The 27,134-nt window shown below is 38.8% G+C and overlaps 2 pseudogenes; both read right to left on the reverse strand.

Annotated features, from left to right (window-relative positions):
- Window position 1: 1 nt before the first annotated feature.
- On the reverse strand, window positions 2-120 carry LOC128492996 (uncharacterized; annotated as a pseudogene).
- Window positions 121-3,618: 3,498 nt separating this feature from the next.
- LOC128490360 (protein diaphanous homolog 1-like) lies at window positions 3,619-27,008 on the reverse strand (annotated as a pseudogene).
- Between the last annotated feature and the right edge of the window lie 126 nt (window positions 27,009-27,134).

The raw sequence follows: 27,134 nt of genomic DNA on the forward strand, positions 1-27,134 counted from the left end.
CACCCTGCAACTCCTTGTATTCCCAGGCGGTCTCCCATCTTGGTACTAACCCGACCCAAACCTGCTTAGCTTCTGAGATCAAATAAGATCAGGCGCATTCAGGGTGGTATGGTCGTCTGAACAGGGCGCTCTGAGCACAACCACCGGACCGTCACCAGACAAAGTGGAGCCATTAATAAGATATAGGTGAACCATTTGAATAAAAAATGAAAGAGCCAAGGGGAATTCTCTCTGACAGCAGGAGGGTGTATAGGTGATGGAAGCAGACAACCCCCGCTGCTAATGGCACCGCCTTTTGCCTGAAGCAGAAGTTGCCTATGCGAATCGCGTAGACGTCTACCCGCTGCCCCGACTACACACCAGGGAGTAAGAAGCACCAGTAAGTTTTGGGGGGGGGGGTAAATGAGGGACAAAGGGCATTTATGTAGGCAGAGTGCTCTTTGACATGCCTTTTAACCCCCTTAATGCCACTCTGCCTCCTGAAAAGCCTTATACCTCCCTATGTGCCACTCTGCCCCATAATATGCCTTTTAACCCCTTGGGGGGTATAAGGCATTTTTGGAGGCAGAGTGGCACATAGGGTGTCAAAAGCCATATCATGGGGCACAGTGGCATTTAGAGGGTTAAAAGGCATATCATGGGGCACAGTGGCATATAGGGGGTATAAGGCATTTCTGGAGTGGCAAGCCTGTGGGCAGATGTGCATAACTGGGGGAAAGGTTGGAAAATAAAAGGAAATATTTTTCTCAATCATAGCTTTTATTAAAAAAAAATAGTTTACATAGTTTACATGAATTAACATTTACTGGTAAAACTTTTTTCCTATAGGTTGTCTTATATTCAGACTTTTTTTCCTAAATTAATATTCAGATTTTGGGGGGTCATCTTATTATCAAGGTTGTCTTATAATCGAGCAAATACGGTAAGTGGGCGGGACAAAAGAAGTTCATACAGAGAGGCGCAGTGAGTCTGCGGGTGAGAGATCTGCAGTGCAGGTAAGGGGGTGAACGAGGGTGTATGAATGCGTATATGAATGAGTGTGATAGCATGGTTCTGTAAGTGTAAGGGAGGAGTGTACAGGGGCTGTAAGTGATGTGCAGCATCAATACACAAGGGGGGCAGCAAGCCAGGTTTCAGCATGTACTGGTTGCCTGGGCATGATAGGAGTGTGATCGCTGTTAACAATTTTGAACAAAATTGGACAAAAAATCAATAACAATATTAATTGGTCGGCCAAGAAAATTTAATTCAGCAGATCACATCATGCTTACTTCTCTTTGCAAATAGAAGATGTCCAGCAGTACGATCAGCTCAGCATTGACAGAAAGCAGTGTAAACCTGGTACACCCATCTACTGTCTGGACAAGTCAGATCAGAAGTGGTCTTTATGGAAGACTTGTGGCTGAAAAGCCATACCTCTGGTGTGAAAACAAAGCCAGGAGACTCAACTATTAATGAAAACAGCAGACGCCAATTTGTTTGCCAAAGGGCCTGGGAGCGGAACAAGAATGAGGCTGCCTAAATTAATAAAAAAGTGTGGTAAGTTCTCCAAGATGTTTGGAACAACATAGCTGCCTAGTTCCTTAAAAAACTTTGTGCAAGTACACTTAGAAGAATTGCTGTTTTGAAGGCAAAGGGTGGTCACGCCAAATACTGATTTGATTTAGATTTTTCTTCTGTTCACTCACTTTGCATTTTGATAGATGATAAAAATAAACTATTAACATGTATAACATGTATAACATGTACAGTATTCTTACTTTCCAGCATTTTTTTCACACATGCACAATGTGTGCCTTTGTTATATATATATAAACTAGGGCTGCAACTAACGATTATTTTCATAATCAATTATTTTTTCGATTAATCAATAAAAAATATAAATGTAACTTTTTCATTTATTTAAAATAATTGGATGTTAAAAACGGCAGAATAAAAAAAAATTGATAAAAATGCATTTTTTTTTTATTTCCAACCTGCCCCCCAGTTCTGCACATCTGAGCCCAGGCTTGCCACACTGCCTCCCACATATGCCTTATACCACCCTGATATGTCACTCCTTCCTCCCCAGATATGCCTTATACCACCCGGATATGCCATAGTGCCCTCATAGATTCACAGACTCGTTCACAGCACACTGACACAATACTTTTATAAATAAATACAGGATTAATCTTCACTGCCCCCAGGATTTAGATTTCCCCTTAGTTTGCCCCCCTTTACCTCTAAACTGCACCTTATGTTAACCTTATTAAATTAACCCTCAGTCCTCAGTATTAAATTAATCCTAAAGACCCCATCAACCAAAACTGCCCCTATATTAACCCAAACGACCCCATCAACCATAACTGCCCCTAAATTAACCCTAACGACTATAGTAGCTGACTGCAAGATTGCCCTTGAGTTAAATAATATACCACGTGATGGAGATTATTATTTTGAAGAAATTGGGCTTTCATAAATTTCAATACCTTTGTGAATAAGAATATATATATTTTATTACTCAAGTTCAAAACACTGCTCGAAGAAAACATGGGCATTCAAACAAAATGTTAGCACAATATTATGTACACAAAGAATATTACAAGAAACAAAGAACTAGCATCCCGTCCCAGAGCTTATTAATATATTAGATCTGATCCATTTTTATTTTTCAGCTATTAGGATTTTTAAGTATTGTATTTTTTATTGGCTCGAGTCAGATGCCTGGTTCAGTGGTAGGGGAGAGGTACGAGCTGCAGCTGACCGAGGACCAACTATAGTGTACTCTCCCCATGATTTAGCTTACACATGGTCTAAAATGATATGATGATCTATGTTGTACTAAATGTGTTTACATTCAAACTATTTGCTTAAAAAATTACAAAAATAGATACATTTCGAAAGAGATTGCTTAGCAACAGTAAAAAAGTCAAATAAAAACCCTGGTTTGAAACACAATAGGTAAGCAGGGAACATGTGATTTATGCATTACACTGCGAAAGGACAACACAAAGTATACCGCTATGTATTAGAGGTAATAGACTGAACTTTAACCTTTGTGTTTCTGAGGTCAGTGAGGAATGCTAACACCTTGGCACTCAAAGGGTTAAATCACCGGTCTTCTGCCTGTCTCATCCTATAGCATACAAGAGTCAGGGTTCCTTCCTATGATTCACAAGTGTCAGAGGTGCGTAAATTGGTAAAATAACTAACTTTCTCGTGAATAGAAAGAGTAGGAAGGCTTTTTACATTTAGATATTGGGGCTTCCAATTCAATGATCTGGTAAGACGAGTCAAAGTGCACGTGGAGGTATAACGGCTGATCTAAAGTTTTTGATCCAAGGACCTGCAGAATTCTATAAGGCAGAGGACCTGCTGTCAAGATAATAACTGAATGGGAAATGGGCATTAAAGTGATATCACCATATTCTGTTGGGAAGAAATCACAAAAAGAATAACATATTTCAATGAAGGCGGTGAACATTATTTCAGACTTTGGTTGCCGAAACAAAATTCCCTCTGCACTGCAATTCCAAGGTCTCCTTGATCTGCACAACAAGGTACAAGTTTGAACCTTAGGAACATATGTAAATAATGCAACATTTGTTTTATAATTATATAATTTTATTAATAAGTAATTACAGGTTCACTGAAAGGCCTCGATGTTATGGAAGATAAATTCAGGAGGGACATAGGTTCCATCCCCATTCCTCTCAGTAACCGTTTGGAAGTGACTTTGTGCAGGACATAATATCCTGGATTCCACAGTATTATTTACAATCTCCCACACTCTTCTCTTAAAAACGTGTCTTCCGAGATACTCGGCTAACCCAAGCGTGTAAGCATGTCTTGGTTGTCTTCATGGACTTCCATGTCCATATCAACTAATTCAGGCTCAGAGTTCTTTTTCTTCTTAGCAGCCACAGTGGTCAAGGCGTCATCTTTAGTAAGCTCAGACGCTAGCAAAGAAGTAACGGCACATCCAGCTTTTCGATTGGCTGCAAAGCAATGCAAAAATCAATTGAGATATAAAGAATAACCTACAGTATAACTAGTGGAACACTGTCTGGGTAATGAGTCTGACACCGTGTAGTTGTATATTATATAATATTAATAATGGTTTTATTAAAGTACTGCATACTTTTAAACTGATGTCAGACAATCACGAAGCTGATTTTAGGTTAATTGTCTTAGCGACCCTGCGATGGGAAAAGTCATAAAAATGCATACTGGAAACAATGTCATGCGACGCTCATGCACATGCTTTATCACACCACAGAAACGCAACCAGACTGTTTATTCACAGAGCTCTGGCTATCGTGGATGAAGGTTGGCTAATGGCAACACATGCCCAGTCCCAGGACGTTCCAGGGGACGCGCTGCCATGTTTTCAACCACACCACTGCTTTGCTCTTCCAACTTTTTTTTCTGCTACATTTTATGGAGAGACTGCAGACGCCAAAATACAATATAATAAAAGATTTGAACACATTTTTTAAAATGCATGGTATTTGAAGCCCATCTGCTGAAGTTAGTTCAACCAAAATAAAATATTTCTACTCTCATCTACTTTCATCTGGGCTACAAAACAAAGAAATAAGCCATGTACTAGATTCATAAGATGCCTGCAAGGGTTTAACTTGTTTTCATTTTCAATATGCCATACCCAGGTATGTAAAGGTTGGCAAGTCACCAAAGAGTTATATTACTATCCGCAGACCTCATGTACTATAACAGCAGTATGCATTAGTTTACTTGTTTAATGTACATTGACAAATTAACCCTTTAATATCATACAAAGCAAGCGTTTTGGAACTTATCTTTGCTGTCAGACATTTGTTGTCATCTGCAAACACTCACCCATAAAACTAACAAAATCACAAGCATCAGAATAAAAAATGGCAAGTAAATCTGTTATTGTTGATCACTTCTGTGTTTGATCAGGAGCTGTAGATACCCTTTACTTACCCTGCCTTGGACCTCTTTTCCTCCGGAAGGCAGCTCCTGATTGCAGAGCCTCCAACAAACTGTCCATCACTCCAGTTTCATCGCCTTCTGTAATATTATTAAATATAAAAATAACATCAAACACAAATGTCAGCAAATTCGAATAATGCACGTTATCGCTACGGTTCCTAAAATGGTAAAGCAATGATTCTTACGTTTTCCCATTAGTTCCCAACACTCGATTTCCCATTAGTTATGAATAAAAACTAGAAGTCAGCAACTTATTAGTGTGTATATTATACTTATAGCTTGCTTTGTATTTGTAATTCCAATTTTAATTGAAGCAATGCTTTAAATAATTTATTTTAATTTTCTTTTTCTCTCACCATGCCCATAATTACATTACAGCGATTATAGACACCCACAATAACAGATTTTCCATCAGTGGCCATGTGCAAATCTTCAGCTGTCTCAATCCAACATGCACTTCTGTGTTATCGGCACCTTCACTGATTCCATTACCTGCATTGATGTTAAACGGCTGCTCTTTCTTCGCTTTTAGTTTCTCCTGGCGCTCTCTCTCAGCCTTTTCCTTGGCCAGTTTGGCTCGTTTCATCTTTTCTTCGGTTTCTCGTTTCTTTTGGTTTTCCTTGACAGCTTGCTGCAGAGAACAAGAAAGTAACAGCGTGGAAGTTATATGCATCCCAAACCTCTATAACAAGTCACTGGAAATAAAATAAAAGTAAAATCTAGGACCACCGGTATAGCGTTGAACAGAGGTAAGGAATTCTAAGGCAAATGAGATCATTAAAAACACTGAACACTGTTGATTATCTAGAAGCTATTTTTCTCTTTTTTATTAAAAAAAATCATCAGCAAATGTGTCCAGGTACCAGGTCCATGTACCTCTTTAGTCTTCTTGTCAAACTACTCAAATGAACAATTCCTAGGCAGGTTACAAGACCTGTTTATTCCCAGAAACATGCATTTGTTATTACGAGTATCTGAAGCTCATCCTATAGCTGAGAGGTCCTTTTAAATGTATGTGTGGTGCCCATTTCAAGTACATTGGGGACTCTGCAGAATGGTCCATGTGCCTCTTCCCTGCTCAGTAGAACACAACTTGTAAAATGTCTTCTACTTATTGTCAGCTCGAGCTCTAGCTCTTCAAACATTGTGAGGGGGTCTAACGTACGCTCAGAAAGATTGCCCACTGGTTTGAGCTGGAGGACTTTCCTGAAACAGGTTGGGCTACTAAAGAGGCGAGGGTCTCCAGCTTATTCCTGAGATAAGTGCTTTATTTAATGATTAATTACAGAGCGCATATTAAAGGAACCTTTTAAGTTCATTGTGCAGTATGAAGGGACCACTGCAGGCGCTTGCTTGGTTATGTACAATACATAATAAAAAAGGTTTTCTAAATCTTCACATCCATTCGATTATTTACAACTCTTAATCATGGTTTACCCACGAAACTATATATTTTTTTTTAGACAGAAGTCCAGCTTTTCATTGACGAGGTTAGTTCAAAGCCACTGCTTTGGACATACGGAATTGACTGCGGAGGACCAGCTACGTAGGACATGTGTATGTAGACACACTGTGGGAGTTAAACCAGACTAGGTCAGAGAAACGAGTACAGCACTTTACAATACATGAATAATAATAATGAAGCTAGTGAGTTACGGCTCACACTTTAGTCAATGGACCACAAAACATCCAAATTTAACACTGAAAAATATACTTTGGATTTCCTATTTGCATTCACAATCAATTTAATATCTTGCCAGTGTTAGGTGGAGACCTCCTGGCCTACACTGTATAAACTTACCACAAACATGTTACGGAAGTTATGTAACTCGAGGAAGAACTCTTCAATTGTGACTTTTTTGGGATCAAAAACAAAGTAATCCCCCAGTTCTTTGAAAAGCGACTCCATATTGGCATGCATCATACGTAGTTTGGTATATTGCTCTTGAGCATCTTTCACAAATACGTATATTTTAACTGTCAAGGATCATGTCAAACGAAATGAATACATAAAAATGAAGTAAAATAAAAGAATGTGTAAATTAGTTCAGGGACAAACTGGCGTCATGCTTTTATATGTTCTCGCATAGCGAGCGTACATAAACAGGGGAATGCTTGTGCCGTGACGATGTCCTTAGTGGCCAGCGTCCCTAAAGTGCGGTAAGTCAGTGAACTGAGCGAGATTACATTACACTGCTCTAGCTTGGCTATATTATACAAACCCAACAAGGAATGACGACGATGTCTTTTCTATTTAAGATTCTAAAGATTTAAAGGATATGCTCATTTTTTCCACAAATGTATCCTTTTCGTCATTCGTCTCAATGTCCCGTTGAAGGTCTGAAATCTGCTTTTTCATTTGATCCAAGTTCTTCTGTAATGTTTCAGCAGATACTTTCAGAGAAAAATAAATAATGTGATGAGTATAGGATAAGAGTATTTTTAGTTTAAGAATTATTTCAATGATCAAGAGTGCTCCAGAAAATCAAGTTTACCCACTCTAGCGAGTACAAAATACAACTATTCTACTCTCAATGAATAATAAATGGCCTACCTTATAGCAGTAGCTACCTGAAAAATGGGAATATCTATTCATTACTTAAAAAAAAGAAAACTCTGAAAAATAAACTGTACATTGGTTACTGCTTCACTAAGCTAACATTAATTTAACCCGATGCTTTGAAATCACCAAGACGATTACTTTCTACACAGCGAAACCACAAAACATTTAAAGAAAATGCATCTTCTGATTACTGTGTTCTCTACAATTTCACTCCACACCACCCTTAACAAAAGAGTGAAATACCTTTACTGGCTTGATCCACATGGACCAACTCATCTGGAAACTTAAGTACATCAGGGTAGTCTTGTTCACAGCACTCTGCTAGGAAATGTAACAGTGTGGTCTTCAGGTCTGCAGACTTTGTGTCTTTTATCTTGTTGGAAGGAAAAGTTAAAATTAATATGTATTTGGAATTTCAGTAAACAAACAATGCATATGTGTTGTCAAAAGTTTGGTGTGAATGAACTCAAGTGACCCGCACAGAGACCTGACCCAATGAACACCTTTGAGATGGAACGCCAACCACGAGCCAGGACTTCTTGTCCAACTGCATTGCCTGACCTCACAAATTTTATTTTTGCTGAATGGGTTAAAAAACTTGTGGAAAGCCTTTCTAGAAGGGTGAATGCTTTTAAAGCTTCAAAGGGGCAACACATATATATAATGCTCATGGTCCAACAAGCTCATATAGGTGAAACGGTCAGATATTGTATGGTTGGAAATAACCTACAAATAAAGGTCATCTAAGCCTGTGTATTATACATTTTGAGTGATTGCAAATGCTTTGGACCTACATATATTTACCTAGATATTACTGTATAATCCCACAATTTCTAGGCTATGTACGTTTCAGGACTTAAAACGCAAAAGAAAAACAAAACACAAAAAAAGATCGATCTGTAACAATCCTACCTTGCAGAGGAAGCCAATTTCAAAACCAAACGCCCCAGCATTCCTGGATCCGGCATTCATGAAATTACCGACAAGCAGTGTAATTTCTAACAGGGTCGCAAAGTTCTGACTCTTGCGCACTTCTTCACAAGCTGCTGTTATCGACACAATTGTGGCCTTGATGTTTTCAATTTGCTCGTTAAAAAGAAGTTTGAACTGGATAGCGTTTAGACGCGGTAGCAGCTTAGGGATGCTGCTCATCTGAAAATGTATGAAAAACACCAAATACAATCCTTCTGTACAAACACGACACATTTCAACTTATTCTTTTATTCTGAACTCATCGATTACTTTTTTCACAGAACGGCCTGTCTATCTCCTTAATATTCTCATTGAGATAAGACAACCCTACAGGAGGAAGCGGGAATTGTAAATATAGCAAAAGGAGGCCTGCCGGTACAGCTGGACAAGTGGACATCGTGCTTTCATATGTCATTGTGAGATCCGTAAATAATTAGATTTACAAGCACATAAGTTTAACAACAATTCTAAAAAATAAAAAAACAGATGCAGCAGAAAACAAATACTCTGCTTACCACCACTCCAAATTGTTCGGATTCTGGCAAATCATCATATTCATCCTTTAACGCTGCTAAGTTTTCTAGCTGCTCGGATTCCGGCAACAGCGTAATCAGGTTCTATGGGCGATAAGGTTTGTTAATGCAAAATAAATAGTTTCTCACTATATGAACATTTGTGTTATATGTCTCTTTGATGCATTCAAAAACTCACCGAAACCACAGATTCCGTCAGTACTTTCTCATTGACTTCTAGAATCGCATTTTTTATTTCTTGATACGGCATGCGGAACGAGCCAAGGAAGATTGCTGTGAGCAGAGGGAAACGAGTTACAATTCATGAAACAGGTCAGGAAAAACACATCAGGTCCTTCTAATCCTAGGTTTTATTTCTAGTCAAGATTTCTTTGTTATTTTAATTTTCAGGATTCCACCAGTGTTCATTACAATTCTTTTTAATCCTTTAAACCATCACCAAGAAAAGATCCTTAGAGGACCAAAGACCGCTTTATGACTGAAATTGTCAGTCTACAGCAAATTTCCGGCACTTTCCGTGCATGTGATCACTTCTACAGATAAAAGACAAAGGCAGAACTTGCAGAGATTCAGGGAGATACAGAGAGCTTTTTATTATTTTATTTTACTTGACCCCAGGGGGTTATCTTTTAATTTATACTTTTAATATTTAATATTAATACAGTTAATATTGTGTAGTTTTTGTGGGTTAATTAGTAACCTAAGGATGGATTGAAAAAACAAACAAAAAACAAAAATGTAGTAAAATTTGTATTTTATACACAGCTAGTATTTATACAGTAACACCGAATAAATGTGTGAGGGTTTCTGTATCCTATTCTTTAAATTTTATGTAATATATGTATATTGTTTGGGTACACTAAATAAGAAAGAGGGAAATAAAGGTTGAATAAAGACGCAGTAAAAGCACCAACGAGCTGTGGTCCTATAGTGTAAAATATCTCTGGTTCTTAAGGGGTTTACATGAATTATTTAGGGAAATATAAATACTTACCAAGAATTCCGGCTCTCTTTGGATCTAGTACTTTGAGTTCTTTAGTTTTTTTCTTAACTTCAGACTTTTGGTCACTGTCCTGGTCTTTTTTTGCTGAAAATAGGGGATAAAAAGAACTAAATATAGCCAAGAAAGCATTTTTTACTATTCGTTTGATTAAACTTAACATTGATTGCGCAGAAAATTGTACAGCATTGTGAAATATGATGGTGCTATATAAATCAATAAATGATAAATAATTCTCATCTTAGAGCAGCATTAATATTCATTATATAGGATGTGCAAAACAAGAACACCTGCCATTACTACAATAACTGTAGTAGTTAGGGAGCACTTACAATCTGTACACGGACACAATATATGCATAATATGCAATGTAACTGCCAGATACAGTCAATCACTACGTCTAATGCAATCTTCAGTTTATGAAGTGTAAGAAAACTAATGCTATCACTCACGCTTGGTCTGGGAAGTAAAGGTGAGAGTTATTTTCGCAAACAGCTCGTCGTTCTCAAATCGGTCTTCTTTTGCCTTGATCCAAAATGAATTTTCAGAGAGCGCTGTTGGAGCAATCTGAAAAAGAGCCATTGCTTGTAAAACTTTTGACATAACAAATACATACAACCAAATCTGAACTAATTTCAGAACTTTGTTATGTGAATTAACAGAAATAAAAATGCATGCAATGTGATGGGTTAAAGAGGCTGAGAGAAGCAAGATAATTACTATGGACATAAAGTAAAGGGAAAATGTTGGATACACGTGGCAACATCATTTTCTGTACTAGCTGGTCTATTAGAAAATTATTTTAAATATTAATGAGCATTAAATATTGGTTAAGACATGAAACATAGTTAACAGCATTAATTTAATTATTTAAATACCCACTGCTTGCACAGTTCATGTGAAATGTGATGAATTGTTCGTTACCATGGCGCTGGCTTCGGTTTAGTGTTATTAGTCATACCTTTGACCAGTTTGGGCGTTTCAGTTGCACCTCTGGCTTGTATGTCTTCTTTGGAGCTAATCCAAAAGGTAGAACAGGCGCTGCAGGTGGAGGTAATGCAGGAACTCCAGGCAATGGTGGTGGTGGCGGGACCATTGGTGCTCCTGGAAGAGGTGGTGGAGGTGGAACACCAGGTATGCCTGGGAGTGGCGGAGGTGGTGGAATAACAGGGGCACCTGGCAGTGGAGGAAGTGGTGGATCACCAGCACCCTGAAGTTGGGGTGGTAGCGGAGGTGCTGGTGGAGCAGTGTCTCCATGCATGAAAGGTGGAAGCGGAGGTGGTGGTGGTGGAGCAGGGGCAGATGTTCCTGGTAATGGTGGTGGAATAGGAACAACAGTAACGGAGGATGACATGTTGGCCATTTCTTTTTTCATGGCTTCTACCTCTTTTGACAGTTTGGCAACCTGCAAAGAAAAAAATGTAGTACAATATATCAAAATAGTCTTAAAATTTCAAACAGCTAAATTGTATTTGCACTATACCCACTCCATCCTGAAAAACAATTTAATAACCTACCAATGATTTCCAGGGTTTATACTCCCCCCCCCAAAAGACTAAGTACAAAGGAATCAAATGGTGAGACTACCACCTATGGCACATTGTCTACCTCTCAAGGGCATGCTTAAATAATAAGTTCCTAGGTTTAGATTAATATAAATTGTTTTATTTGACTTTGTGTAATTCTAATGTTTCCATTCTCCGTGGAGGCGAAAGCTTTGTTTAGTTTCCAAATTTCAGTAACTGACGAAAAAGGAAGCAACAATAATAAAGTAAAATGCCTTGTAAATATATGAAGCGGTATAATCCTGCTAGTACACAATATGTCAACATATTCTGAGTTTTACAGTCATGTAAGCGGTAAAGATGCCACTGGTTCCTAAAAACAAACTTATAACCAGCAGCTGGACCTTTCTATAGCTCCTACATTTAAAGCTTCACTTGTCAGCCACCTTTGGGCATTTTATAAAAGAAGAAACTGATAGATGTTTAGTTTAGTACAAATGTTACCTCGTCTCTAAGCTGAGCATTGTCAGCTTCCAGGTTCTTCTTCTCTGCCGCAATTTGATTATTTTCCCGATCTAAAGTTTGTTTCTCTGTCTGAAGTTCTGCCAGTTTCTGCTCAAAGTCACCCTCTTTGGCCTTAATCTCCACTTGGAGTTCATGCCGCGCAGTTAGCTCTGCATCAAGCTGCCGGAAGCAAACGTAAAAAGAAAAAAAATGTACTTTATATATCCTCTCATACACAACATAAAGATACAAACTTATTGTATGAGGGCAAATATTACAATAAAGCTACCGCCATCCGACACACCAAGAATGAAAATGTTGAGAAACAAGGAAAATATGTTGCAAGATGCATTTGTTCATTAAAAAATCCCTTTATCAAAAACTGTCAACCCATTTGGAAGAACATAATGGAATACAGATATTGATGAACTTTCAATGATGGTAATTGGTATTTCTTTGTGAAAAACCAAAAGTTCTTTATAGTGACCGCATCAGAACCGGGTTGTGATGAAGGTGCTGCTGGATTCAAAGCTACACAGATGCAAAGAGTTAAGAGATGCGTTGGTAGGAAAACTCCACTCAAATGATTGAAATAAACCGGTATGTTGGCCGCACACTTTATAGAAAGTCTTGATCATAGCTCTCTCTGATTAAAGGCAGTAGAGTCCCTGATCACAATATTCGTTAAAAAGTATATGTACTGAGACAGAATCAGGAAACATGCAGTGTTGACAGGGCATCTACCGGCATTTAATACCCGAATAACCCGGGAGGTCACCATCAGAATGCTGTAGTGCAAAATCTAACCCAGCAAAACTAACTTGGACATGGAAAGTGAATTAGGTAGAAGAGTGCGTACTCATCCAGTCCCTGTCATTATTGTGTTTTGTATATAATTCAATTGCAGCCCGTTTCTTACCTTTTTAACCAGATCTCTAGCTTTCAACTCACTCTCTTCCACTTTCTTTTTATCAATTAAATGATCTGTGTTAAAATAAAACAAAAAACAAATATAATAATTATATATATAATAATGATTGCAAACACAATATTATTTTTTAGTTGTGAAAATACACAGTCTGAGGCTGCCATTGGTAAAGCTATATATGCGGATATCGGCACTTAGTTGCCTGCTGAAAAGCTTTCCAGGGCAGTTTGGAAGAAGATTATGGAGCAGGATACATAAGTCAGGACCTAAGATTCACAGCTAAACGCGGTCACGAGGCTCTGAACCCATGCCCACCGACGTTAGATTTTGTCATATTCCATTTCACTGCTCTGGGGTGATACCTAAAGTGTTCTGTTTAACATTTAACGCACCTGAATACAGCACTCAACGAAAAAACAAGCAAATGAACCCATATAAGAAGCAGAATGTATAATAAATCCTGTTAAGGCACTTACCAATTAAATATTCAATGTCTATGCACAAAGGTTTGCATTTAAAGTCAGGGTCAGCTCCATTTTTGTGAAGAATTATCTGAGACACAACCTCATCTATCAACTTGTAGTACTGAGGTCTGGAAAAATAATAAAAAAAAAATAAGAAATACTTGCAGAAAGCGTTTTTATTGAAATAATCATGAAAATTCTTCTAATTCTCTTGGGAGACCATAATGCTAGATTTTGTATAGAATAACTGAAATGGTACCGTTCAGCTCTTTTATAACATAAAGATTATTCTTAAAGCCCTAAGCAATACTGAAAATAACCAAGATGTGATTACTTCTCGGGGTACACGCAGCAATTCCCCTCCGCAGTTCCCTCAAGGAACATAAGGAAACCCAACTTTGGTGTGGAAGGCTTCTCATGAGCCACAACTCTAAGACGACTAATAGGTGAAGTCCATGTACTCGAACCCATTTACCAACATATTCATAAGATGCTCATTCACATCAGTTTTAGGTACCATGACCTGGGGCTTAGAAAATACATGCCTTGATAAAGCTTATTTCTTAAGCCATATGTGGGAATTGATATTTTATAGTAATGAAGGATAGTATATCGGAGCACAAACATCTTCCACAGTGTGCCAGATGCATCAAACAGCAAATTATGGTCAGTGATATTATGGTGCAGAAACTTTTGTGCAGTCTGGAGTTCTGGACCGCGTTTGCAACCTGGTCAGGGCTATGAATGCACATAACCTACATCAGTGCACTATAGTATTAAGGTATGATTTGTCAGGGTTGGGAGCAGATTGGGCCATCAATCACATAACCACCATAAGAGAAACACAGAGAAAGCACAAGCTTTTCTCTCAGTGGCTTTCTACCGACAGCATGACAGACTCATCGACAGCAACACGGTGGGCACGCAAGCAGGACCAGCAGGAATGAGGGGTCTGCCATGGCCAAACCATTTGGTCCTGTGTACGGGACGGTCATGTTCCAGCGGTTAGTAAGTGCAGAAGTGTAGAGATACTTAATAACGGCAACATGCCTGTCTGAGGCTTACTCTTGAAAAATGAGTTGCCATGATTAATTAAATTAAAGGAAAGGGGAACAAAATGTGCAAAAAAAACCCATAAGGGAGCATAGAAAGTACAATTTTGCATTAATTTTTAGGGTCAATAAACATGACGCGTTACAGAGGTATATTAAAATATTAAATTATTAAAACATGGTATTGTGTTCCATATTTTTATTTAATGAAAAATATTCCAATACAACAGCAATATAAAGCAAACAAATGAATCCAGCGTAAATATTAGCTTCTCCAATTCAACTCTGTTAAATAAGAAAGATTAAAAACTTTTACAGCAACATACCCGGCATCGTAATCATTTCGGATTAGTAAAAGATGTTGCAAAATGGAAAGGAAGAACGGCTCTGCTGTGGAGTCCTTCACCGTGTTCAAGAGAACTCGGAAAACATCATTGAAGTCAGTAAATTAAACATTAAGGATAAAATGCAAAAAAAATAAATGTTTTCAAACAAAAATATAATTCTCTCTTCGACCAAAACGTTTCCTTATTTGTAGGCTTGATGAAATATTTCTCACCGTTAAGTAAATACAACTAAAATGTAGAAGTGCTATGGAATTTGATGGCGTTATATAAAACAATAAATAATAATCACATATTTGTAGACAATAAAGCGACAATAATGCCTTTTGGGGGGGGTTTGGAGCTTTATTTAACTTGAAAGCACTGCTCATCCATGGCATACCGCACCGCTATTCGTACATCCTCAAAGTTTTCAGTATAGTAATATTGCGATCCATCTTTTAGAGTAAAATAGTTCATATATAATATGGCAATACCGATGCCATTTTAAGCAAACAGAACAGAAGTCTTTTAAGACGCTTTTGTAATAAAAGGATATTCCATCTCGACACGGATGTCGTCTAAGCGGGTCCTCAAGTCATCGGAGTCAAATTCACTGTGCTCCAGGAACACGCTGAGTTGTACGTTTAGCTCATCATTCTCCAGTTCTTGGAGGTCCTAAAAGCAAAAGGTATGTTATTTAATAAGTTATAAGCGTATTTCATTGTGAGAGGCAAGTAACAACTTCATGTAACTAAGATAAAAATGATACTTTATATTTTGCCAATGTAAGGTTACTAAGAGAACATGATTACATATAATACAGGATGCCAGGTATTTGGAGCCCTGTCTATGAAACACATTACAAGCCTCATTAAATGTTGTTTATCACTGCTCCAACCATCTTAGTTTGTCTATTTCTGTTATAAATTCAGTAAATAAAAACAAATCAACCGCCCAAGAACCTGAAATTCAGTTACCTTAAGCATGTGATTCAATCCATGGCTCATCAATTCACTTGGTATATCAACGAAAGTCCAGTTCTTGGCTGATTAAAGCGTTGATCAACAGCATACAGCTCACCTGGAGATACAACAACAAGTGTGTGGGACTGAAAAACATGACACGTGAGGTCACAGCGCAAAGCACAGTTTGGAATTCTATGATGTAATCCTTGGAGATGAGGATGTTTTCGTCTGCATTAAAACTTCAGATCTCTTATTCTTTCGTCAACGAGGGTTTTTTAGTGTTAATAAACCGCGGCTATGTTTTTGCATTTGCACAAAATCTGGGCTTTCTATTGTAGTAGCCAGTGCTACTAGGTACTATTGGTCTGTAGATACATAGGGCTGCTCAAAAATGGCAGCGATTGAGGAGAGAAGAGTGATTTAGAGGGCAGAATCTCGCCTATAATTAGGAGTAAACATGGCATGCATGAGAATTTATTAAAAGTACAAAAAAACTGTGGTATTGTGATGTTTAACGGCAGTTGAGAAGTCATTTCGAATTTCGTAACCAGCAGCAAAGATAATAACCAAATAAATTGTGTCGTCACCTTGAGCGCCACAGAAGTGTCAGGTTTTAATCCATCCAACAGAGGCTTGAAGCGCTCCATTTCATCCATTTCTGCTCTCTCTGTAAGAGCTTGAAGAACACGTTCGGGCCTAAACGAATTTAAACCGCCATCACGATACGCCCAATCCTGCTCGTTCAGCACAATCATTTTTGTGAACCTTTAAGGTTTTTGTTTTTTTACCAAATTCTACATATTTATCACAGTATCACATATGTATTATTCTTTTTAAAGTTTGATAATATTCAGAAAACCCCCAGTTAGTTAATAACAGGGATATTAAACGAAAAACATGCCTACAAAGGATTTACTTCTGTTTTTAACATTATCCTAAACAGGAAGTTGCGTCCAGTATTATTTTTCTAGCCGTTACAACTCCAGGTTTGACTGTTAAACAATCTGTGTTTGACGGTTTAATGTTTCTATGCAGAACTGTGCATCTAGTTGAGCTCAGCTTGGCTCGTTGGACGCCTTGCCGCAGCCTTCTGCCCCCAGCTCTGTCCCGTGGATAGTTTATAACATCTCAGCTGTGGATCTCTATAACAAACTCCAGGGTCTTTCATATACCGGTGTATGTAACTGCCAACAGGCAGACTCAACTTATTTAAATGTGTCAAAGCAAAGCAGGGGAAAAGGTACATGATCATAATAGATTGCTGACAGGGCCGACCTTAGGGGTGTGCGACCTGTGCAACAGGGGCGCCGTCCGGGACTTAAATTGAAACATTGTTGTTTTTTTTGTTTGTTTTTCTTAACTTTATTAAACATCCTCCATGTTAAATAAAGTTTTTTTTACTTTATTTAACACGGAGAATGTTAAATAAAGTTAAAACAAAAAAAACCCGGTGTTTTAATTTAAGTCCCGGTCAGGGGCGCCAATCGGTCGCTCGTGAAGTTTTCAGCAACCGCTCTGCGCCCCTCACTCTCCGTGACTCCATCGCGGTGCCGGCGTTCAGCATGATATGGAATATCATATTCACAGCTCAGCTGTGAAGTGCGCACCGCGGCAGAGCGGGAAGACGGAGGCCTCCTGCTCCCACCGCAGGACTCAACAAGGTAAGTAAGGATAAAGATTAGGGAGAGGCGGTAGATAGGGAGAAGGGGCGGGGGGGCCGTGAGAAGGGGCAGAGGGGGTAGATAGTGAAAAGGGGCAGAGGGGGGAGATTTTTTTCCTTTCTTTTTTTGGGATGGGGGCGCCAGAGGCGTAGTCTGCACAGGGCGCCAGAACACTTAAATACACAATAGAAAGTTGCTTCTGCGAGAAGAGCTGAGCTCTAGTTATCGCGTTATCATATATAGTTATCATTACAGCGCTATGGAATATGATGGCGCTATATAAAACAATAAAATAATAATATATACTCATCATATTTAGTTAGCAACGGCTAGTTGTCTGAGACCAGTTATAAGTTAGTGATGTTCACTAACTCGCACTGATTAAACTATGCAGTCAACAGGGCTGGCCAAGATTCTCTAATATATTCCATCGACTGAAGGTCATAAGTAAATGACAAGGGATTTGAAATGAACCTACATGTCTGTTGGCTGGGGCAGGATGCACAGGGCTGAGAGCAGCTTCAAAGCATCAATCATCATAGCAGGCAAAGAGGGATCCACGGCTCTTGCCAATAGCAGAACACCGTCTTCTGCCTCCAGCATTGTTGTTATTCCATACTACAACAAAGACAAAATTACTTAATTTTGTAAAACATTAACAAAACCAGAGTTTTTTGAGTTTTTTTTAACCTCAATAAATGTTTATTTAATTGCGAGTCTGTCCCATCTCTAAAATATGACATAATCAGATAAGGGGACGTTTTCTCAATTTAACCCACTACGACTTCATTAAGTATATGCTTTATCTGTAATTTTCTTAATTCTCAGTTAGTTGCCTTAAGGCCACTAATATTGCCACATTGGCCGGCTTCCCATGAAGCATACTTTTTTTAGTGAGTAACTGATAAGCAAGCACTAAGTAACCCATTCCTCTCTGTAAATCTATAGATGCTGCACTTTACAGGTGCTGGTCGTGGACATGTACAATATAATGCCTTCCTGAAAGAAATGCCTTGTGTGGCCAGCTGTTGAACTTTTAGGCAAGACCATGTAAATGCAATGGTGCTTTTGAAGACAAAATAAAAGATGGCCGGGGGGCGATCAGCACAATGTACAACTTTCACCGATAACCCTTAATAATGTAAAGGATAATGTCTACAGAAATTTCAGGGATTATTCAAAGATTTTTTTTTTTTTTACTTGCATTGTGGTTCATAAAAGCTTTCAAACATCTAATGATCTCATGTTGGCTTTTTCCATCTCTGGAGCTAGGAGGAAATAAGTAAGCATGTTTAATAACAAAACTTTTTAAGAAACAGCATCAAACCAAGACAACCATATATTCATCTTAACACAGTCTGCAAAAGCTCAAAAATACTGTAATCTCTGTTACTTTGATAAACAAACTGTAAAACGTATCCACATGTTGATTTATCTATTAATGGCAATTACTTGATTTCCATATGGCCATTATAAATGCCAGTGTCCATTATGCAAATTTGTTTACCACCAATAGAATGTGTCAATTAAGCTCGTATGTATCTGTGGATGCTGTTATCTGGCTGAAACAAACACAAGTATATGTTATGCAAGTATCATCAATTCCATCAATATCTGCCACTCGTACTGAAACAATATATAGATCCACCAGCCACTCTGAATTAATACTTCCTATATATATATATTTTTTCTACGTTATAATACTGGAGATATGTCGGGTATTGGGCTAATCTTCTCCATTCATGGCCAATGCGGAGTTCATTGAAAGCGCCTACATAATAGCAAAACAATCCCCTCCGCATGCAACTAGATGCAAGAATATCACTTAACATGGACAATTTTAGCAAATACATGGTGCTGAATAAATATTTCTCTTTGCTCATATCTTACAACCCCCCATTCATTTCCCAATTTACATCGGTGGTTCATTCTGCAGTCTTCGGAGGATGTCTAAAAGGCATCAAAGGCCCTCTGCGCCGAAATTCTGCACCCAGCTGCAATAAAACACAAAATTTAAAACCAGCAAAGCAATGATACACAAGGACAGTGTTACCAATATGTTTCCAATGATTACCGATGTCCCTTTGGTTTTGTTACAAAATAAATAAGTAGCAATAACAGACTGCTCAACATTATTGAACCAAAAAAAAGATGCCACCTGCCCCTTACTAATCTGGAATAGTGGGGGGCAAACTAAAAAGTGGAAATTAAATCCCAAAACACTAAAGAAATTGATTTAAAAAAAACGATCAAATACCATTTATTACGTATGCATTAAAAAATGTAAAGGTGGGTAAGTCCAAATAGTCAAATTAGGGTAGTTCTAGTGCAAAGGAACTATTGATCAAATAGTACACTAGTAACACCGGTTCAAACGGGGCATACATAAATAAAAAACCTTGGAGAAAATAAAATAATAAAAACTTAATCCGCACTGGCTTCATTCTTAAAGAAAGGTTGTGGTATTTTAACATTTCTGCTAAGTAGGATGTTTAGCAATGCTATATGCGTGCTGGTAGCATTAAGGGTTGTGTTTCACTGGCACTCTAAAAGACGTTAGGTTTCTATGTTCTATAGATTTAGATTACGAGCAGCTCACCTGACAGGGTTGTTATTGAGGGAGACTCTCAAGGATTCTAAGCAGGAAAGAAGATTTGCTTCTGCAACTCCATATTTCAATTCCTGGATGTATACCTGTGGAGATCTGGTGCTCTGCTTTCTGTTCATGCCCTGGAGAAAAAGTTGTATTTAATGTACATGACAAAAGTTTGATCTCAATGAACATGCTTATCTGTTAAGGAGCAAAACTTCTTGTCTGCAGTACACACAATGAATTGTGTTGAACATAAATATATATTTTTTATTAGAAATAAGGTATCATGTTTAAAGCTGTAGATCTGGATATTGAAAAGTACTGTCAACCCAATCCTCAGAATATATATATATATATATATATAATGTCCCAAGAATGTAAGGCACACTAATCCAGGGGCGTCCAACCTGCAGCCTGCCGGACCTCGAGGTGCAGCCCACGTGAGATCTGCAGCCAGGGCCACAGCTATTGTAGGATTGCAAGGGTCCTGCTGCTCACCTGTGCGTTGATGTGTATTTACATCGCATCACATGACTCTGCTCCATTCCTGGTCCCCCTGTGCGGTACAAGAGAGGTTGCGAACAATCCAAAAGGGAGCATTGGCCCCTGTGGAAGTCTGCAAGCGGCACCAAGAGAGTTGCAGGTTGTTTGAATGAGTATGCATCATTGAGGGAATGAATGAGCATCTGTGAATAAATATCTGTGAATGTATTTGTAAATACGTCAATGAATGTTTGTGAATGAGTAAATTAATGAATATGTGTGTGATAGCATAGATGTGTAAGTGGGTTGGGAGCATGGCACAGGGAGGCTGTTTGAGGATAGGATACCACAGGCAGGCTGTTTGGGGGCAAACGGGACATGTCCTATGCTTGGATAGGTCATGTGGATGCAATCTGGGTGCCAGGGCTGACATGATACTAAAGGGGGGGGTATGCAAGGGCGTGAGGAGTGCTGGCTGAGGGCATCACATAAATCAATACTAAATGGGGGGAGAGGGTGGTTGGATAAACATACAATGTGGGGCTAGCTGGGAGCAATACACAAGGGTGTGGGAGCATTATGGTGAACACAGTGGCCATGTTTTCCAGGACACATATAACTTTTACATATTGCTGACCAGCCCAGATAAAATGCTGCCCTGCAGTATACATCCCCCATACAGCTTGAATATACAGCACTTTTTCTGGGCTGGTAGCATCAATACACAAAGGGGCAGCTGGTGCAATTACATAAATCAGTACTAAAGGGAGGTGCAGGCTGGGCCATAAACACACATAGTGCTGGCCGGGGGCGATACACAAGGGAGGCTTAAACACAAAAGGTGGTGTCAATGACAAAGCAGTATGGAAAATACTTTTTCTTTATTGTTGTAGCTTAGCCTGTCCGGGTGTGGGTGTCAGTGTGGCAGAGCCTGTCCTAGTGTGTGTGTTTGGGCGTTGATGTGGCAGAGCCTGTTCTGGTGTGTGTGTTTGCATGTCGGTATGGCAGAGCCCGTCCTGGTGTATGTGTTTGGGTTTTGGTGTGGCAGAGCCTGTCCTGGTGTGTGTGTGTTTGGGTTTTGGTGTGGCAGAGCCTGTCCTGGTGTGTGTGTGTTTGCATGTCGGTGTGCCAGAGTCCCTCCTGGTGTATCTGTTTGCGTGTGCGTGTGACAGAGTCTGTCCTGGTGTGTGTGTTTGGGGGTCGGTGTTGCAGAGCCTTTCCTGGTGTGTATTTGGTCATCTCTTTCCTGGCATTTTAATTGCTGTAGAAATGAATAATTAATTTTTTAATAATAAATAATAACTATTTAATTTTTTCTTGTCCAGAGATAAAACTCACTCCTGAATTTGTAGTCACTTTAGAGGACAAAACTTTCTAGGCCCAGAAATCAGTGAGAGGAAAAGTAAAGGTTTTATGTTATTTACTCTATTTCAATCTGCATATCTAATTAAAGGCCGTATTTTCTCTCAGTGAAAAATGAGGGCAGCCCACACACATATATGATGAAGTGGCCCACCTAAGAAAAAACTTGGACACCGTTGCTCTAATCCATAAACTTACTTGTCCCGGTGCTGATCCTAGACTGCAATTAGACATCCATGGAGATAATAGGAGCAGGACTTCTTATTAAAGTGCAGAAATATTTATTTGTTTGGGTCATATAATATAACCTAAAGTAATAATTATATTATCTTTTATTTATATAGCGCCAACAATTTACGCAGCGCCTCATACAATACATATATTCAAGGGGTATGACAAGACGAGAATTGACAGACTGAGACAAACTGATTCATTAGGTAGAGAGAGACCTGCTCGCAAGCTTACAAAATTGACGGATATATATATATATATATATATATATATATATATATATATATATATATATATATTTATACAGGGAAAAGGCAATATAAAAAGTAACAACTCACATGTTTGGATGCATGTAGATAATGGGACACCATTTCTCTTTTGGTCATCATATCTTTTGCCTGCTTTTGTCTAATTTTTTTTTAAAACTTATCAGCATCTTCTCAAGAAGTGCTAAAACCATCTGAAAGTTCTTGTAGGGTTTGTAGAGGACCGGTGGAATCACTGTAATTTACAGAGTTTGTATGAGACACATATGGTCTCTCCTTTTCTTTTTTCATCCTCATACTTGTGAAACGCTCAAGCTAAAAGAGAGTGTACAGACCAATCATATTAGAGGTTGGAATTATCACTGACATATTGTAACAAATTGTTACAAAACTTATGACCCTAACAGTAACAGAATCATTTTCACAGTAACTTTGTTTACTTCCTTCTCCTGGCCCGTCACTTTTTCAGACACTTACGTCAGTAGCGTCGGCAGGGGGGCCAGAGGGGGCCATGCCCCCCCACATCATGCTTTGCCCTCGTGTGCTCCCCAATTGAAAGGGCATCTTTTTTTTTTTTATTGCACAGCCGGAGGAGAGAGAGAGGCACCGAGTGGTTTCTCAGGAATAAGTTTTCAGCAACCGCTCTGCGCCTCTTACTCTCCTCTGCAAGGCCTCTGCCTTGGTTGCAGTGCTGGCATTTCATGCTGAGCGCCAGAATATGACATCATATTCCGGCGCTCAGCAGTGAAGCAGCGCGCACCACGGCAGAGCAGGAAGACAGAAGCCTTGCACTCCCACAGCAGGACTTCTACATAAGTGGGCAGAACAAAAGAAGTTCATGCAGAGAGGCAGAGAGAGAAGCAGCGAGTCTACGGGTGAGAGATCTGCAGTGCAGGTAAGGGGGTGAAGGAGGGTGTATGAATGAGGATATGAATGAGTGTGTGTGATAGCATGGTTGTGTAAGTGGGGGGAGGACCATGGCACAGGGGGCTGTAAGTGATCTGCAGCATCAATACACAAGGGGGCAGCAAGCCAGGTATCAGCATGTACTGGTTGCCTGGGCATGATAGGAGTGTGATTGCTGTTAGCAATTTTGGACAGAATTGGACAAAAAAAAAATGCAATAACAATATTAATACATGATTAACAGCAATCACACTTCTATCATGCCCAGGCAACCAGTACATGCTGGAACCTGGGTATGTCTAGGCAAGACTGTGATTGCTGTCATAATATTGTTGTTGATTTTTTTGGACAGTTTTGGTGTGTTATGTATTAAAAGTGTGGTTATTTTTTTTTTATTTTTAAAAGTGAATCCTCAATTTTCGGTTCCGGTCCAGAATTTTCATTTCAATGCATCCCTAGCTGCATCTGAAGTAGGGCTGCAACAACAAATTGATAAAATTGATAATAATCGATAACGAAAATTGTTTTTTTTATCGATTAGCCAAATGACCAATTCGTTGTTAAGCTGTCACCTCCTCTTCGATTTTTTCTCCGCTTCTGCTACGCGCTCTGCAGTCTCCGCCTTCACGCAGTCACGTGTCCTTGGTGAGTGCCGGATGTGAAGCACTTGGATCAAGAAAGTTCTGCTCCTCGCAGAACCTTTTCTGCTACTTGGAACAAGTACATATCTGATGTGTGCGAGTGCAACGTGCGAGTGCAATGTGCGGTGCAGGGTCAAGGTGCTGGGGGAAAGTGTGAGTGCAGGGCAAAGTGCTAGGAAAAGTGTGAGACTGAGTGCTGGGGTAAAGTGTGAGTGCAGAGCAAAGTGCTGGGGCAAAGTGTGAGGCTAAGTTCTGGGGCAAAGTGTGAGTGCAGGGCAAAGTGCTGGGGCAAACTATAAGTGCGGGACAAAGTATAAGTGTTGGGCAAAGTGCTTTGGCAAAGTGTGAGTGTAGGGCAAAACAAATCCTGGCTCCTACCTTTTGTTAGCTGGCTCCTAGATTCGAAACAAATTTGTCAAGCCCTGGTTTAAGCATTGGGGACCAAGATGGCACAGGCAGAGTGTTAATGGGACAAAGATGGCACAGGTATCCTGTTTATGGGACAAAGATGGCGTATGCCATGTGTTTATTTGATCTATACCAGTGCTGAGTTTACATGTGATTTCCAGTTGATCTATACTTGAAATGCTGGGTTTGTGTGTTTCGTTGATCTATACATGCAATGCTATGTTTCCATACATTATTTATCTATACCTGCAAACTAAGGGTTTTTATGTCTTATTCAGTTGCACATGCTGTTTCCACGTGTTTTTTATTTGATCTATACCTGAACTACAGGGAGTAAGTAAAAAAGCGGTGTGGTTTAGTGAATGAGGGGACAAAGGGACTCTGGGGATGATTACAAGGGAGAGGACCTCTAAATGACTCTCACAGTCTTCCCCTGATCTGCAGTCAGTGTGACAAATATTTTTTTTTGGTGTGGTAGCGGATGGAGTGATTGCATGCTAGTGAGCGTGGAGCGGGGCCCAAGGAAAAGGAAATGCTTGCGTAGGATCCAATTGTTTTACTAAAATATATATTGGCAACAGGGTCTAATATATATATATATATATATATATATATATATATATATATATATATATATATATATATATATATATATATACATATATATGAAGCAGGGGCAAATATTTATTTTTATATATATATGTATTGTCAGCAGGGACTTATATTAATATATTGGCAACAGGGTCTAATATTAATATATAACGGATGCAGGGTCTAATATTAAAGAATGAAATATAACTGCCAGTCCATCTGTTAATTTTAAATCATATTTTAATCATAGTCTTTGCTTTAAAGAGATAAGTACATATTATGTATGTCTAACGCATATATATATGTATATGTAGCGTTTTATAACGCCTCCTCCCCACCTCCCCATGTGCCCCCCTTAAATATGAAAGCTGGAGACGCCACTGGTCCCCACACCTGGTGGAGCAGATGCTTTTTCCTTGAAAGTTTACCCAACTTAAGTTACCCAGCACTGACATTCAAACTAGGTGATATTCTACAGCTACTTTACCTTCCTTACGTTGAGGGATCAGTTCATCAAAACCAATTTTGATGAAATTCCATTCCATACCATTTAGCCTGCCCAGATCACAGTCATAGTGGTCCTTCAATCCAAAATCTAGTCTGGATCTCTTACAAAGCCCTACAATGATGCTGCAGTAAATGAAATATCAGTCTGAAAAGTTGCAGGGTTCTCCTTCCTTGAAAATATTGCTCCAGTGTTTGTTTTGAAATTGAATACTCGTTAGAATTTTGTCCAAACCAAAAGGTCAGGAAACAAAATCTTCTGAAATTAATACAGAACAGAGTAAACTAGATATTTTTCCAAATCCAGTTACCGTTAAAGTTCATGTAGCAACTATTTGGAATTTTCAAATTCTTAGGAATATATTAAACCATTTCTGTTTCCATATATATAGAAATATATTCTATTAAATAGCCATTTTCTTTTCTCTACCTTCTGTTTTAAATGAATTTTTTTGTAAATAAACTTTCACAAGAGAGAATAAAATACAAATACAATTAAGTGCTTTATGTACTGTGAAATTTATGTTTTGTCAAAGTGTGACGCTGGTGCCTTAATCTGCACTTTTTGCTTGTTATTTTACACCAATATTTAACCACTTTGTTCATTTGACATATAATATGCAGCAATCTTGTGTATGGTTTTCGAGGCCAGAGGTGCCATGAGTGGGCTGAAGGCCCAATTATTTCTCATTCAACCTACATAATGAAGTACATTGCAGGCATGCATTCATGAGGTTACATTATATCACATTACACTGTATTACTAGCGTAGCGGAACTGTCTGCCAGAGGGACTACATAGTTAAAGATTATATCCCTAGAAACAGGCAATTGAGGCACTTGAGGTAAGCTAATTACAAATGTATGCGCCACAGAGTGTTACGGTATGTGAGGTGTGTGTTTGAGTGCACGCCATTGGGTTTACAAAGTTTGCTTTTGTTGTTAAAAGGACACTCCAGCCATCATATAGATGTTAATGCATATGATCAAGTCATGTATGTGGTAGCTGAGAAGCCCCTTTAACTTTACATGGTGCCCTCCTTGCAAATGCATGGATTCTGCAAAATTTGATTTATGGCAGCTTTCATATATATCATGGAACACACAGAAAGGACCTTAAATCTAAAAACAAGTTATTATCCAAATTATCATGTTGTTAATTAATTATTTTGTTTAAAAGAAAATTATATTAAAATGAGATTTTGGTATACTGTTTCTTATACATTTAATCACTCAAAACAAAGGAAGGAATACACAGGGAACAAGAATAATTCCAGCTACTGAAACTCAAAGTACGGAGATGCGATGTAGAATTACTCTGCAAATTGGAATTTCAAAATGTCAGCTTTACTTTGTTGGCTTCTAAAGCCATTGGATCAGAACATTCATTAATAAGATTAATGCAATTCGTTGGGGACCATTAGCTAGCCTACAATCTGCCTGCCTAGGTAAAAGCTTCATGTCCCCGTGGGTCTCACCTGAAAAGGAATGACTCCCAGAGAGCGATGTTCTATATGAGGCATAGAAACAGCTGCTAGGATTCTGTTGGAATAAGGGAGACATCTTCTGGCCACTGAACGTTCCTTCTTCATGTTATTTTGGTAAATTCAGAGTTTCTCTCGGGTCGATCTTCTTTGCTAGTGTAATCCATCTGACCATCACATAGGATAAGTAATCAATTAGGATGAGTAAAAGATGTTACAGAATGGAAAGAAAGA

Source organism: Spea bombifrons, chromosome 4 (assembly GCF_027358695.1).
Source record: "Spea bombifrons isolate aSpeBom1 chromosome 4, aSpeBom1.2.pri, whole genome shotgun sequence".
Lineage (NCBI taxonomy): Eukaryota > Metazoa > Chordata > Amphibia > Anura > Pelobatidae > Spea > Spea bombifrons.